Source organism: Rhinopithecus roxellana, chromosome 9, assembly GCF_007565055.1.
Source record: "Rhinopithecus roxellana isolate Shanxi Qingling chromosome 9, ASM756505v1, whole genome shotgun sequence".
Lineage (NCBI taxonomy): Eukaryota > Metazoa > Chordata > Mammalia > Primates > Cercopithecidae > Rhinopithecus > Rhinopithecus roxellana.
In genome coordinates this window covers 59,465,390-59,482,619 of record NC_044557.1, presented here as the reverse complement: position 1 = coordinate 59,482,619, position 17,230 = coordinate 59,465,390, and the positions used below count along the sequence as shown (strand labels likewise).

At 37.7% G+C, this 17,230-nt stretch overlaps 1 non-coding gene and 1 pseudogene across 2 annotated transcripts in view; both read right to left on the bottom strand.

The window, feature by feature from the left end:
* Positions 1-17,230, bottom strand: part of LOC104654925 — a 508,543-nt pseudogene that overhangs the window by 203,383 nt on the left and 287,930 nt on the right. The window lies entirely within an intron of this gene.
* Positions 3,378-3,483, bottom strand: LOC115899746. Its single transcript, XR_004059357.1, has one exon. It is a non-coding gene; the product is annotated as a U6 spliceosomal RNA (small nuclear RNA).

The window sequence follows — 17,230 nt, the reverse complement described above, 5'->3', positions numbered from 1 at the left end:
ATTAGCTCCCATTCTGCAGGTTGTCTGTTTACTGGGTTGATAGTTTCTTTTGCTGTGCAGAAGCTCTTTAGTTTATGTCCTATTTGTCAATTTTTGGTTTTGTTGCAATTGCTTTTGGGGACTTAGCCATAAATTCTATGCCAAGGCCAATGTCCAGAATAGTATTTCCTAGGTTTTCTTCTAGGGTTTTTTATAGTTTTATGTTTTACGTTGAAGTCTTTAATCTATCTTGAGTTGATTTTTGTATGTGGTAAAAGAAATGGGTCCAGTTTCAGTCTTCTACATATGGCTAGCCAGTTATCCCAGCACCATTTATTGAATAGAGAGTCCCCTTTCCTGTTGCTGATTTTTGTCAACTTTGTCAAAGATCAAATGGCTGTAGGTGTGCAGCTTTATTTCTGTGTTCTCTGTTATGTTCCATTGGTCTCTGTGCCTGTTTTTGTACCACTATCATGCTGTTTTGGTTACCGTAGCCTTGTAGTATAGTTTGAAATCAGGTAGTGCGATATCCCCTGCTTTGTTGTTGTTGTTTTGCTTAGGATTGCTTTGGCTATTTGGACTCTTTTTTGATTCCATATGAATTTTAGAATCGTTTTTTCTAATTCTGTGAAAAATGTCCTTGGCAGTGTAATAGAAATAGCATTGAATCTGTAAATTGCTTTGGGTAGTATAGCCATTTTAATAATACTGACTCTTCCTATCTATGAGCATGGAATGTTCTTCCATTTGTTTGTGTAATTTCTGATTCATTTCTGCTGTGTTTTATAAATTTTGTTGTAGATATCTTTCACTTCCTTGGTTAGCTGTATTCCCAGGCATTTTATTCTTTTTGTGGCTATTGTAAATGGGATTGTGTTCTTGATTTGCCTATCAGCTTGTACTTTATTGGTGTATACAAATGCTACTGATTTTTGTACACTGATTTGGTATCCTGAAACTTTTCTAAAGTTGTTTATCAGTTCTAGAAGATTTTTTTGGCAGAGTCTATGGGGTTTTCCAGGTATAGAATCATATTGTCTGTGAAGATAGTTTGACTTATTCTCTTCCTATTGGGATGTGTTTTATTTCTTTTTCTTGCCCACTTGCTCTAGCTAGGACTTCCAGTACTATGTTGAATAGCAGTGGTAAAAGTGGGCATCCTTATCTTGTTTCCTTTCTCAAAGAGAATACTTCCAGCTTTTGCCTATTCAGTGTGATGTTGGTTGTGGGTTTGTCATAGATGGTTCTTATTATTTTGAGGTACGTTTCTTTGATTCCTAGTTTGTTGAGAGTTTTTAACATGAAGGGACATTGAGTTCTATCAAAAGGTTTTTCTGCATCTATTGAGATGATCATGTGGTTTTTAATTGTTTATGTGGTGCAACACATTTATTGATTTGTGTATGTTGAACCCAACTTGCATCCCAGAAATAAAGCTTACTCGATCATTGTGGTAACTTTTTGATGTGCTACTGGACATGGTTAGCTAGTATTTCACTGAGGATTTTTGCATTCATGTTCATCACGGATACTGAAGCTTTCTTTTTGTTGTGTCTCTACAAGGCTATGGTATCAGAATGATGTTGGCTTCATAGAATGAGTTAGGGAGGAGACCCCTCTCCTCTTTTTTTGGAATAATTTCCATAGAATTGGTACTAGATCTTTTTATGTCTGGTAGAATTCAGCTATGAATCTGTTTCATCTCGAGGCTTTTTTATTTTTTTTATTGGTAGAGCTTTTCTATTACTACTTCAATGTCAGAACACATTATTGGTCTGTTCAGGATTTCAATTTCTTCCTGGTTCAATATTGGGAGGCTCTATGGTTCCAGGAAATTATCCACTTCTGCTTTGTTTTCTAGTCTGTATGCACAGAGATATTCACAATAGTCCCTAAAGGTTTTTATATTTCTGTGGAGTCAGGTGGTAATGTTACCTTTGTCATTTCTGATTGTGCTTAGTTGGATCTTCTCTTTTTATTAACCTACCTATCGGTCTATAAATCATGTTTATTCTTTCAAAAAACAAATTTTGCTTTTGTTGATCTTTTGTGTGGATTTTTACATCTGAATTTTTTTCAGTTCAGCTCTGATTTGGGTTCCTTTTTTCTCCTGGCTTTGAGGTTGGTTTGCTCTTGTTTTTCTAGTTTATCTAGGTGCAATGTTAGGTTGCTAATTTGAGATCTAATTTCTTGATGTAGGCATTTAGCACTATAGATCTTCCTCTTAATACCTTTACCTGTGCCCCAGAGATTCTGGTATGTTCTACCCAGCAGCAGAATACACATTCTTCTCATCTGCACATAGCACATACTGTAAAACTGACCACATGCTCTGCCATAAAGTATCAATGAATTTTACAAAATCTAAATCATACCAACCACATTGTTTCATTAGTTTCAAAGAGTTTATTTTTTATTTCTGTCTTAATTTTATTCTTTACCCAAAAGACATTTAGAAGTAGGTTGTTTAATTTCCATGTAATTGTATGGTTTTGAGATATCTTCTTGGTATTGAATTCTATCTTTATTGAGCTGTGGCCTGAGAGTGTAGTTGGTATAGCTTTGGCCTTTTCAATTTGTTGGTACTTTGTGGCTTAGCATATGGTCAATCTTAGGGTATGTGCTGTATGCAGATGACAAGAACGTATATTCTGTTGTTGGCTGGAGTGTCTTGTAAATGTCTATTAGGTCTATTTGGACAACTGTGAGTTTTAAGTTCAGAATATCTCTGTTAGTTTTCTGCCTCAATGATCTGTCTAATGCTATCAGTGAGGTGTTGAAATCTCCCACTATTATTGTGTGTTTACCTAAGTCTCTTCATAGGTCTCTAAAACTTATTTTATGAATCTGGATGCTCCAATATTGGATGCATATGTATATTTAGGATAGTCATGTCTTCTTGTTGAATTGCACCCTTTATTACTTTGTAATGTCATTTTGTCTTTTTTGATCATTGTCTGCTTTGTCTGATATAAGAACAGCAACCTCTGCTCTTTTTTTGTTTCCTGTTTGCCTACAGGTCTTTCTCCATCCATTTACTTTGATCTTGTGTGTGTCACTGCATGTGAGGTGGATCTCTTGAACACAGCAGACAATGGGGTCTTACTTCTTTATCCAACTTGCCACTGGTATCAGGTATTGATCTTTTGTTTCCATGTTCAGCATTCACTTAAACACATTCTGTAAGGCAGGTCTAATGGTAACTAACTCATTTAGCTTTGTCTTCTCTGAAAATAATTTTATTTATCCTTCTCTTATGAAGCTTAATTTGATGGGATATGAAATTCTTGGTTGGAATTTCTTTTCTTTAAGGATGCTGAAAATAGGCCTTCAACCTCTTCTGGCTTGTAAGGTTTCTGTCGAAGGGTCCACTATTCACCTGACAGGCTTCTCTTTGTAAAAATAAGGAATGCTTCATGAATTTCTGTGTTATCCTTGTGCAGGAGCCACGCTATCTTCTTTGTATCATTCCAATTTTAGCATGCGTGCTGCAAAAGCAGGCACATGAATAAGATTTAAATTCTGAGTATACTAGGATGAATGAATCAACAGAATAACTTAAATGATGTGAGATTCAATAAGGGTAAGGACTATTTGGGTATTCATTCTCTTCTTGTATGTTTTTATGCTTCTGGAGAGTTCTTGTAAAAGAGTAAATTGATATTAATAGTACAGCAGCTGTTGGTAAACAATAACTAAAGCATCAACTCTAGGGAGGTATGGTGTTAGGGTAAAATTACTGATTCAGAGACGTGGAGGTTTGACCCTAATAAATCCCATAATCTAACTAGGTTATAGTTTTTCCAACTGTTAAATGAAAATAGTAAATCAAATTATTTCTGAAGACATTTTGAATTATAAATCTCTTTGTCTTTATACCTAAGCTTCATACTTTAGTGAGAGTGCCAGAAAAGCAACAACAATAAATAGTATGTCTCTTAATACACAGATATTTTTATAGTACTAATTCTTTGTGGCTGTTAGACAAAACTGTAAAGTTCAGGATTTAAAAAATAAAGCTGTTAAACAAAGGTTTAAGCATATTTTTAGCTCTCAGTTTTATGTAAATGTTCTCACCTGATTATTTTCTCAATATACGTAATCACGTTTTTCTGTTTGAAAAAACTACCCAACTGAGCCAGAAGGCTTAGACAATATAATTAGATATTTGATGTGTATGTATTTGTCAAAACTCCTTGAACTGCAAACTGGTTCCCCACCAGAGATACAGCAAAGGTGTGGTAGTGGGAGCAGGGCACTCCAAGCTACACAGAGTAGGGGCATGCAGTATCTGCAGAGATTTTAAAATAATGATGAAACTGACTAAAAGTCAATCTGATTTTTATTATCCCCATGTATCAGCAATTCTAAACAATGTCAGTGAGAAAATCACTTCTCTCAAAAAATTTTCATTAGTCTAAATTCAAAACAATTATTGCCGTTATTTATTTTTCGATAATACACATGCAAGCCTCAAAGTAACACTTGTAGTTCAGGTTTTCACCAGCTATACCTTACATCAATGCAGCAGCAGCTTCCTAGGCCAGTTGTTCTCATTGTGGTCTCTTTTATTCCAATCTATCCTTTGTACTGCCACCAAACAGCTCCTGTGATTAAAGGTACCCACTGTTTGCCTTCCCTAAAGATTAAGGACAATTGTCTAGCTAGAAAAACTAACACTTTCAGGTTCTGGATCCAATTTTTCCTTTCTAGACCTTCATAGGCCACTTCTCATCATACTTCCTATTTTAGTATATCTCACAGTGTAGTCCATGGACCTCTGCATTGGAATCACAGCATGAGATGGAGGGCGGAGATGGATATGCCTATGACCTGCCCCAAATCTGCAGCATTAGAATATCTATGGGGGCAGGTGAAATCTGCCCATGGAGCCTTGCTCACTGCTAGCACAGCAGTCTGAGATCAAACTGCAAGGCAGCAGCCTGACTGGGGAAGGGGGGTCTGCCATTGCTGAGGCTTGAGTAAGTAAACAAAGCAGCCTGGAAGCTCGAACTGGGCGGAGTCCAACATAGCTCAGCAAGGCCTACTGCCTCTATAGACTCCACCTCTGTGTGCAGGGCATAGCTGAATAAAAAGCAGCAATTTCTGCAGACTTAAACATTCCTGTCTGACAGCTTTGAAGAGAACAGTGGCTCTCCCAGCATGGTGTTTGTGCTCTGACAATGGACAGACTGCCTCTTCAAGTGGGTCCCTGACCCCCGTGTAGCCTAACTGGGAGATACCTCCCAGTAGGGGCCAACAGACACTTCATACAGGCAGGTGCCCCTCTGGGATGAAGCTTCCAGAGGAAGGATCAGGCAACAATATTTGCTTTCTGCAGCCTCTGCTGGTGATATTCAAACAAACAGGGTCTGGAGCAGACCTCCAGCAAATTCCAACAGACCTGCAGCTGAGAGATCTGACTGTTAGAAGGAAAACTAACAAACAGAAAGGAATTGCATCAACATCAACAAAAAGGAGATCTAAAACCAAACCCCATCTGTAGGTCACCAACATCAAAGACCAAAGGTAGATAAAACCACAAAGACAGGAAGAAACCAGAACAGAAAAGCTGAAAATTCTAAACCTCCCAAGGATCACAGCTCCTCACCAGCAACAGAATAAAGCTGGACAGAGAATGACTTTGACAAGTTGACAAAAGTAGGCTTCAGAAGGTCGGTAATAACAAAGTTCTCCAAGCTAAAGGAGCACGTTCTAAACCAGCACAAGGAAGCTAAAAACCTTGAAAAAAGGTTGGACGAACTGCTAACTAGAATAAACAGTGTGGAGAAGTCCTAAATGACCTGATGGAGCTTAAATCCATGGCATGAGAACTTTGTGACACATGCACAAGCTTCAATAGCCAATTCAATCAAGTGGAAGAAAGGGTATCAGTGATTGAAGATCAAATTAATGAAATAAAGCAAAAAGACAACTGAAGATCAAATTAATGAAACAAAGCGAGAAGAGAAGTTTACAGAAAAAAAGTGTAAAAAGAAACGAACAAAGCCTCCAAGAAATATGGGAATATGTGAAAAGACCAAATCTACATTTGACTGGTGTACCTGAAAATGATGGAGAGAATGGAACCAAGTTGAAAAACACTCTTCAGGATATTATCCAGGAGAACTTCTCCAACCTAGCAAGGCAGGCCAACATTCAAATTAAGGAAATACAAAGAACAACACAAAGATACTACGCAAGAAGAGCAACCCCAAGACACATAATTGTCAGATTCACCAAGGTTGAAATGAAGGAAAAAAACAGTAAGGGCAGCCAAAGAGAAAGGTCAGGTTACCCACAAAGGGAAGCCCATCAGACTAACAGCAGATCTCTTGGCAGAAACCCTACAAGCCAGAAGAGAGTGGGAGCCAATATTCAACATTCTTAAAGAAAGAATTTTCAAACCAGAAGTTCATATCCAGCCAAACTAAGCTTCATAAGTGAAGGAGAAATAAAATCCTTTACAGACAAGCAAGTGCTGAGAGATTTTGTCACTACCAGGCCTGCCTTACAAGAGTTCCTGAAGGAAGCACTAAACATGGAAAGGAACAACCAGTACCAGCCACTGCAAAAACATGCCAAATTATAAAGACCATCGATGCTAGGAAGAAACTGCATCAACCAACGGGCAAAATAACCAGCTAACATCATAATGACAAGATCAAATTCACATATAACAATATTAACCTTAAATGTAAATGGGCTACATGCCCAATTAAAAGACACAGACTGGCAAATTGGATAAAGAGTCAAGACCTATCAGTGTGCTCTATTCAGGAGACCCATCTCATGTGCAGAGACACACATAGGCTCAAAATAAAGGGATGGAGGAAGATCTACCAAGCAAATGGAAAGCAAAACAAAACAAACCAAAACAGAGGTTGCAATCCTATTCTCTGATAAAACAGACTTTAAACCAACAAAAGTCAGAAGAGACAAAAAGAAGGTCATTATATAATGGTAAAGATATAAATTCAACAAGAAGAGCTAAATATATATGCACCCAATACAGGAGCACCTAGATTCATAAAGCAAGTTCTTAGACACCTACAAAGAGACTTAGACTCCCACCCAATAATAATGGGAGACTTTGACACCCCACTGTCAATGTTAGACAGCTGAACGAGACAGAAGTTTAACAAGGATATCCAGGACTTGAACTCAGCTCTGCACCAGTTGGACCTAATAGACATCTGCAGAACTCTGCACCCCAAATCAACAGAATATATATGCTTCTCAGCACCACATCACACTTATTCTAAAACTGACCACGTAATTGGAAGTAAACCACTGCTCAACAAATGAAAAAGAACAGAAACCACAAGAAACTGTCTCTTAGACTACAGTGCAATCAAATTAGAACTCAGGATTAAGAAACTCACTCACAACCACACAACTACATGGAAACTGAACAGCCTGCTCCTGAATGACTACTGGGTAAATAACAAAATGAAGGCAGAAATAAAGATGTTCTTTGGAACCAATGAGAATAAAGACACAACGTACCAGAATCTCTGGGACACATTTAAAGCAGTATGTAGAGGGAAATTTATAACACTAAATGCCCACAAGAGAAAGCAGAAAAGATCTAAAACTGACACCCTAACATCACAATTAAAAGAACTAGAGAAGGAAGACCAAACAAATTCAAAAGCTAGCAGAAGACAAGAAATAACTAAGATCAGAGCAGAACTGAAGGAGATAGAGACACAAAAAACTCTTCAAAACATCAATGAATACAGGAGCTGGTTTTTTGAAAAGATCAATAAAATAGACCACTAGCAAGCCTACTAAAGAAGAAAAGAGAGAAGAATCAAATAGATGCAATAAAAAATGATAAAGGGGATATATCACCATCGATCCCACAGAAACACAAACTACCATCAGAGAATACTATAAACACCTCTACACAAATAAACTAGAAAATCGAGAGGAAATGGATAAATTCCTGGACACATACATCCTCTCAAGACTAAACCAGGAAGAAGTGGAATCTCTGAATAGACAAATAACAGGCTCTGAAATTGAGGCAATAATTAATAGCCTACCAACCAAAAAAAGTCCAGGACCAGACGGATTCACAGCCGAATTCTACCAGAGGGACAAAGAGGAGCTGGTACTGTTCCTTCTGAAACTATTCCCGTCAATAGAAAAAGAGGAAATCCTCTCTAACTCATTTTATGAGGCCAGCATCATCCTGATACCAAAGCCTGGCAGAGACACAACAACAACAAAAAAGAGAATTTTAGACCAATATCCCTGATGAACATCGATGCGAAAATCCTCAATAAAATACTTGCAAACCAAATCCAGCAGCACATCAAAAAGCTTATCCACCATGATCAAGTCAGCTTCATCCCTGGGATGCAAGCCTGCTTCAACATATGCAAATCAACAAATGTAATCCATCAACTAAACAGAACCCATGACAAAAACCACATGATTATCTCAATAGATGCAGAAAAGGCCTTTGACAAAATTCAACAGTGCTTCAAGCTAAAAAACTCTCAATAAACTAGGTATTGACTCAACATATCTCAAAATAATAAGAGCTACTTATGACAGACCCACAGCCAATATCATACTGAATGGGCAAAAACTGGAAGCATTCCCCTTGAAAACTGGCACAAGACAAGGTTGCCCTCTCTCACCACTCCTATTCAACATAGTGTTGGAAGTTCTGGCCGGGGCAATAAGGCAAGAGAAAGAAATAAAGGATATTCAATTAGGAAAAGAGGAAGTCAAATTGTCCCTGTCTACAGATGACATGATAGTATATTTAGAAAACCCCACTGTCTCAGCCCAAAATCTCCTTAAGCTGATAAGCACCTTCAGCAAAGTCTCAGGATACAAAATCAGTGTGCAAAAATCACAAGCATTCCTATACACAAATAACAGACAAACAGAGAGCCAAATCATGAGTGAACTTGCATTCACAATTGCTACAAAGGGAAAAAAAATACCTAAGAATACAACTTACAAGAGATGTGAAGGACCTCTTCAAGGAAAACTACAAACCACTGCTCAATGAAATAAAAGAGGACACAAACAAATGGAGGAACATTCCATGCTCACTGATAGGAAGAATCAATATCATGAAAACGGTCATACTGACCAAGGTAATTTGCAGATTCAATGCCATTCCCATCAAGCTACCAATGACTTTCTTCACAGAATTGGAAAAAACTACTTTAAAGTTCATATAGAACCAAAAAAGAACCTGCATGGCCAAGATGATCCTAAACCAAAAGAACAAAGCTGGAGACATCACACTACCTGACTTCAAACTATACTACAAGGCTACAGTAACCAAAACAGCATGGTACTGGTAACAAAACAGAGATATAGACCAAGGCAACAAAATAGAGGTCTCAGAAATAACACCGCACATCTACAACCATCTAATCCTTGGCAAACCTGACAAAAACAAGAAATGGGGAAAGGATTCCCTATTTAATAAATGGTGCTGGGAAAACTGGCTAGCCATAAGTAGAAAGCTGAAATTGGATCCCTTCCTTACACCTCATACAAAAATCAATTCAAGATGGATTACAGACTTAAATGTTAGACCTAAAACCATAAAAACCCTAAAAGAAAACCTAGGCAATACCATTCACAACATAGGCATGGGCAAGGACTTCATGACTAAAGCACCAAAAGCAATGGCAACAAAACTCAAAATAGACAAATGGGATCTAATTAAACTAAAGAGCTTCTGCACAGGAAAAGAAACTACCATCAGAGTGAATAGGCAACCTACAGAATGGGAGAAAATTTTTGCAAGCTACTCATCTGACAAAGAGCTAATACCCAGAATCTACAAAGAACTTAAACAAATTTTCAAGGAAAAAAACAAACAACCCCATCAAAAAGTTGGCAAAGGATATGAACAGACACTTCTCAAAAGAAGACATTTATGCAGCCAACAGACACATGAACAAATGCTCATCATCACTGGTCATCAGAGAAATGCAAATCAAAACCATAATTAGATACCATCTCATGCCAATTAGAATGGCGATCATTAAAAAGTCAGGAAACAACAGGTGCTGGAGAGGATATGGAGAAACAGGAATGCTTTTTACACGGTTGGTGGGAGTGTAAATTAGTTCAACCATTGTGGAAGACAGTGTGGCGATTCCTCAAGGATCTAGAACTAGAAATACCATTTGACCCAGTCATCTCATTACTGGGTATATACCCAAAGGATTATAAATCATTCTACTATAAAGATACATGCACACGTATGTTTATTGCGGCACTATGCACAATAGCAAAGACTTGGAACCAACCCAAATGTCCATCAATGATAGACTGGATTAAGAAAATGTGGCACATATATACCATGGAAAACTATGCAGTCATAAAAAAGGATGAGTTCATGTCCTTTGCAGGGACATGGATGAAGCTGGAAACCATCATTCTCAGCAAACTATCACAAGAACAGAAAACCAAACAGTATATGTTCTCACTCACAGGTGGGAATTGAACAATGAGAACACCTGGACACAGGGAGGGGAACATCACACACTGGGTCCTGTTGGGGGGTGCGGGGCTGCGGGAGGGATAGCATTAGGAGAAATACCTAATGTAGATGATGGGTTGATGGGTGCAGCAAACCAACATGGCACATGTATACCTATGTAACAAACCTTCACGTTGTGCGAAGAAGAAGAAGGAGAGGAGCAAGAAGAAGAGGAAGGAGGAGGAGGAGGAGGAGGAGGAGGAGAAAATTGGGGCCCATAGCAGTTTAGTGATTTGTCCCCAAGTCCCTCCTGTAGTTAGTGGAAAAGTTGAATCTAGAGCCAAGATCTTCGTTGCTCAATCTGGTATACCATCCTATGTCCCGTGGATAGCTAAAAGATAGAGTTGAAGCATAAAGATTTTTTTTTAAGTGTACCATATTTGTAAAACCTTTAAATAAATGTAATTTCCTAAAGCCTTAGCAAAATGTAAGCAAACAATTCTAGAATGAAAAACTAAAGTTACTTCCAGATGGCATCAATGTATTCCTCCCTCAGTCTCCATGATAGAAAACTCAGGAAGTCAGGGTTCTATACCATCTCCAACTAACAGTTACTTCAGTAAGAACACTAATTTTTTTTGCAATCAAACATTGCAAAGAAAGAATGGTGGTGTTCTTTTCATTCTAGGTGAACTTACGGGCCTTGGCTTTTTCTACATTCAAGACTATATGGGGGAACAGACAGGCTAATATCCCGCAAAGCCCTAGATCCACAAAGCCTAGATTGACAAAGCAGATAGAAGAATTTTACTGGGGAGGGTTCCCCATGAATTTATATTTCCTAGACTCCCCTCATTTTACAGTTTTGGATCAAATAACTAATCCTAAAGTAAATGATCTCCTCATGCCTCCTACCTGACATTCCACACAGCCCAGGTCCCTTCACAATTTGGCTCAAATTTCCTGGAAATTCAGCCGAAATTCAATCTCGGTTTGTGAACCTTGGCAAAGCATTCTGCTGGCCTGCTCCAAGATCCCCCTGGCCGGCAGCATGCATGCACTCTCTTCCCTCTCAGGAGGACCCAGGGGCCAGCTTTACTGTGTGTTTGTGTTGGTTGGCCTCCCCAAGTCCAGAGTGACGTCTCCCTTCCCAAAACTCCATGTCTACCATTCCCTGATGTTGATCACCACACTCCAGAGTGAAAATAAAAATCGTGGGCCCATACTAAAAGTGAAAAATTTTATAGCATCCTTCAAAGTGTCCAGTTTAGTCTTGCACTCCCTCCCTTAAGTGCCTTCCCCGTTCTCCACCCATTTCTTCCCCATCCTTAACAATATTCTTGCACACAGTTTCACCATCCCTTGAAATTATTTTATTCTAAAACACCCTCTAGCCACTCTGCCCTTTACTACAGATTTTCACAACACTATGTGTTAATCTACCAAGTGTATAAAGATGATGAGGAAGTCTATAAGGTGTGTATCACTCCATTTTATCATTTGGTTATTCCTAAAATGGTTTTCTATATAGTATCTCTCTACACATAAAGAATTCCTATCAAGAAATTTACAAAATTAAATCTAATTCTTTTTTTCAAAATATTATCTGCCATCTCCACAAATTAACAGTTGTATTTAGAGCAATTGCAATTGTAATTTTGTGATTGCATTAAATCCCAAAGTGACTTTCCTAATGTAATGACTCTAAAATTTATAAAACGCATGGAAAATTAAGCAAGTGAAAACATGCCATAAAATTGGGGCTGGGGGCAAGACTGCCATAACTTACAAGCATCAAAAAGCGATAATAAGTAAAACATTTTTGTGCCAACATGGTACTTAACAGATGGACTATACATTTTTTAAAAATCCAAAAACACATATTTAATAAATGTCAAGGTTGAAAATTCAAACTGGACCACTTGTTCATTCAGAGAAAAATAGTTTTCTATCTCACAACATGTACTAATATGCTACGTGGATTATAAAGTTAAACAGAAAAAGAGGAAATTTTTAAAACTCAGGTTTTATTGGTCTAAAATCCAGTATTTAGAGAAATAAAAATTAAAATAAGATTCAATTTTTTTATTTTACTTTTATTACTATACTTTAAGTTATAGGGTACATGTGCACAACGTGCAGGTTTGTTACATATGTATACATGCGCCATGTTGGTGTGCTGTACCCACTAACTCGTCATTTACATTAGGTATATCTTGTTCCCCTTCCTGTGTCCAAGTGATCTCATTGTTCAATTCCCACCTATGAATGAGAACATGCGGTGTTTGGTTTTCTGTTCTTATGATAGTTTGCTGAGAATGATGGTTTCCAGCTGCATCCATGTCCCTACAAAGGACACGAACTCAATCTTTTTTATGGCTGCATAGTATTCCGTGGTGTATATGTGCCACATTTTCTTAATCCAGTCTGTCACTGATGAACATTTGGGTTGATTCCAAGTCTTTGCTATTGTGAATAGTGCTGCAAAGGATACGAACAGACACTTCTCAAAAGACATTCATACAGCCAACAGATACATGAAAAAAGCCTCATCATCACTCGCATTTCTCCACAATGAGATACCGTCTCACACCAGTTAAAATGGCAATCATTAAAAAGTCAGGAAACAACAGGTGCTGGAGAGGATGTGGAGAAATAGGAACACTTTTACACTGTTGGTGGGACTATAAACTAGTTCAACCATTGAGAAAAACAGTGTGGCGATTCCTCAAGGATCTAGAACTAGAAATCCCATTTGACCCAGCCATCCCATTACTGGGTATATACCCAAAGGACTATAAATCATGCTGCTATAAAGACACACGCACACGTATGTTTATTGAAGATTCAATGTTTTACCTACTAGCTTTACAAAATGAAAGAAAAATTGAATGTTGATGATTATATAGAAACAGGCTTTCTTGGCCAGGCGTGGTGGCTCACACCTGTAATCCCAGCACTTTAGGATTACCTGAGGTCAGGAGTTCGAGACCAGCCTGACCAACATAGTGAAACCCTGTCTCAACTAAAAATACAAAAATTAGCTGAGCATGGTGGCACATGCCTGTAATCCCAGCTACTTGGGAAGCTGAGGCAGTAGAATTGCTTGAACCTGGGAGACAGAGGTTGTAGTGAACTAAGGCTGCACCATTGCACTCAGCCTGGGCAGCAAAAGCGAAACTCCATCTCAAAAAAAAGAGAAAAAAGAAAAAAAGAAAAGAAAACGAAAAAGAAATAGGCTATTTCATTTGATACTAGTAAAAATTTAAACTGGTAATTTCTGAAAACCAATTTCAAAAATAGGCATCAAGAGCCTTACAACTGTCATATATACCTAGATATTCAAATGCTAGACATCAAGGCTAAGATGATAATAAAAAATTATGCCAAGATATGGGTACAAGGATGTTCATCATAACAGCATAATTTATAATACAGGTTTTGTTTTTTAATGGAAATACATGGCCAAATCAATGTATAAGTGAAGTATCATACATTTCCATAGGAATGAAGGGGTTGAACATTTCAAGTTAAATGTGGCCCTGATTAAGCTAGATCATATGAAAGACAATAAAAGATGAAGGTTTGAGATCAATGAGAAGAAACTCTGTATATTAAGATCATGCTGATTCCAGATCTCTGAAACTTCCATATGCCTGATTGGCTCCACAGAAATGTTGAGTCTGGAAAGACTGGTAGACATTCACAAACAAGGAGGCATTCACACCTTCTATAATAGACACAGAGTCTATTATAAACCGGTGACCCTTAGTTCCATTCTGCCTTACACAGACCTGGTTTACACCCATGGGCTGGGTGTAAATGGTTAACAGGCATCTCCTTTTACTCTCACAAGTGCCTAAGTATTTAGATGATGAATTCTATGGTAACCTTAATGATCCATTTATCTTAATTAAATACATTCATTTTAATGAAACGGTGTTTTGACACCGTGGAATATATTGAACAGCATTATGTGAAATAGCTCAATGTAATTCATTACAGTATTTGCTAAGGGTGATGTCCATTATATTATGCTGTTCTGTTTATGAATTCCTGAGAGGCATTTCTCTCTGGTCTCGGCTGCAATGTCACCATTTCTCTTGAGTATCCGGTGTACTTTTGTCTCCCGGATGCTAAATCACAGAATTGGTCATGTTTTCAGCCCATTGCTAGATTCTTGGAATCAAATGTGTGATTCACCTTCAGGGCAATAATGGCCCTCATGTTCTGGGAGATAAACAGTTAGTTCCCTAATTTCCATTTGACCTTTTGGTCAGAGTTCAAATACTTGCTTTCATCACACGGGTTAAAAAATAACGAAAGTATCATTCCAATCACCCACATTACATAATAATAGCAGACTTCTGTACTCCAAAAGATATACGTCACAATAAGAATGTGATAGGTACTACTAGTGTAGATCACATCTGTCATGTCATGCCTTTAAACACAGCCCATGTCTTTCCTTTGCTTCATCAGTGATACACCCTTAGAGTTCAGACAAAACAGGAAACCCAAGGCTTATATTCCGATGATGACTGACAGAGTTTATTCCTGTAACTGGCACCTCCCACCTGTTTTTGTGTTCAGGTCAGTTTTATGGGTTCTACAGAAAGCTGTCACTCCAAATGGTACCTGGTGACTTGAGTCTCTGATCATTCTAAGAATATGACATAATTCTTCCTCTGACTGCTAGCAGGCAGTAGAGGCAGCTATTGGTAGACCCTCAAGTAGCAGGGCAAGCCCAGATTGATTGCTGCATTTTCAACATTGGTTGGCAGAAGACAGAGACTTAAAACAGTCAGAAAATAGAGAGTTTTATTTTCCTTCCAGGTATCTTTTTAAACTGAGCATCACTATTTTCTCAATTATAAAGACACATTTTAATTTTTAAAAAATTGTCATACAATCTTTACAACTTTTCTGTAAATCCAAAACTACTCCAAAGTAAGTTTATTTCGAAAAAAAGATAGTGGATAGTGTCTTTTAAAAAAAAAAAAAAAGTTCTGTGTGCTAGCTGCTAATGATGCTAACCAAATATTTATTTGCAGGTCTCCAGACTCCAGGCACATAGTAGGATTGCACTTCCAGGACTCCTGGTAATGTCATGTGACTACCTCTGGCCAATGAGTTACGGTTGAAAGTATTTCCTGACATAGCAATTAGTTCCTGCTACAAGATCCTCCTTTCCCTCTGCCACAGGGATTGAGAATGTTCTAGAGAGTGGATGTTTCACCACCATGTATCTTGAGTAATGATGAAGAAACAGAGGAAAGTCCCAGCTGCCCATCAATGGACATGTGTGTGATTAATGTATGAACCTTTATTTTTCAAACCACTGAAGTTCGAGAACTGCTCTTTTCCACAGCATAACTGAGCATATGCTGGTGCAGCGTGCCAGGACTTTAGATAGAATGAAGTCCAAGTTTATTTGAGTGTACACTGTATTTACATATGTGTGTGTGTATGTGAGAGAGAGAGAGAGACAGAGAGAGACGTTTATTAAATAAGCCCTTACATACTTTTTTTTTTTTTTTTTGAGATGGAGTCTCGCTTTGTGGCCCAGGCTGGAGTGCAATGGCATGATCTTGGCTCACTGCAACCTCCGCCTCCGAGGTTCAAGAGATTCTCCTGCCTCAGCCTCCTGAGTAGCTGGGATTACAGATGCTCACCACTACGTCCAGCTAATTTTTGTATTTTTAGTAGAGATGGGGCTGATCTTGAACTCCCGACCTTGTGATCGCCCACCTCAGCCTCCCAAAGTGCTGGGATTACAGGCGTGAGCCACCGTGCCTGGCCCACACTATTTAGTATAACTGTATGTTCCTGTTCAAAAACTTCAAGTTAACATCCATTGTCCTAGAGTAATTAACCAGAAAGTTGCCTTTCATTAAGTGCCCCCATTTATGCAACAAATTATGCAGTCACACTAGGACTAGTCATCTCTAGCAAATGTATTAGATGTCATAGTATACATTTTCTGCAAAAACTTCAAAATAAACCTCCATCTTATTTTCATAACTTAATTTTTTACCTTATCTTTCTGATTTATTTAGTAATCTCTCCATTTTGTTGTATTACCTTCTAATCTTCCATTAAGAAACAGATGTATATACACAACTCATTTTAATTATTCCATTCCAAACTAAGTTTATTAAAAATAAATTTTTATTTTTACAAATATGTTTGAAGAATTATAAGTAGATTTATAGTAGGTAAGAATTATAAGTAGATTTATAGTAGATAAGAATTATAAGTAGATTTATAGTAGATAAGAATTATAAGTAGATTTATAGTAGGTAAGAATTATAAGTAGATTTATAGTAGATAAGAATTATAAGTAGATTTATAGTAGATAAGAATTATAAGTAGATTTATAGTAGATAAGAATTATAAGTAGTCTTTTACTCTTATTATGTGTCCGCCTCCATTCAGTATCATGACCCTTCACATTCCAGAAGAGCAGCTCATTCTGGTGACTAGATTATCTAGACAGTGTGCTATGAGTGTTGTATTAGAGCTTTTAGTCATAAGCAACAGAGGTAAATTCTGGCTGAGTTAAGAAGAAAATTAAATTAATTAAGAAGATAACAGGTAATTTACAGTATTAATAGAAGAGCCTGAAGTTCAGCAGTTATGTAAAATCCCCCAATCTAAAACCCAGTGAGGAAACAGTTCTATTGATTGGCCCTATAGTCATAAAGAGAGGGTTCTTTTTATTTTTTCAGTTACTAGCTCCTGAATTAAATTCTGACCTAGGTGTTATTGACTGATATGTTA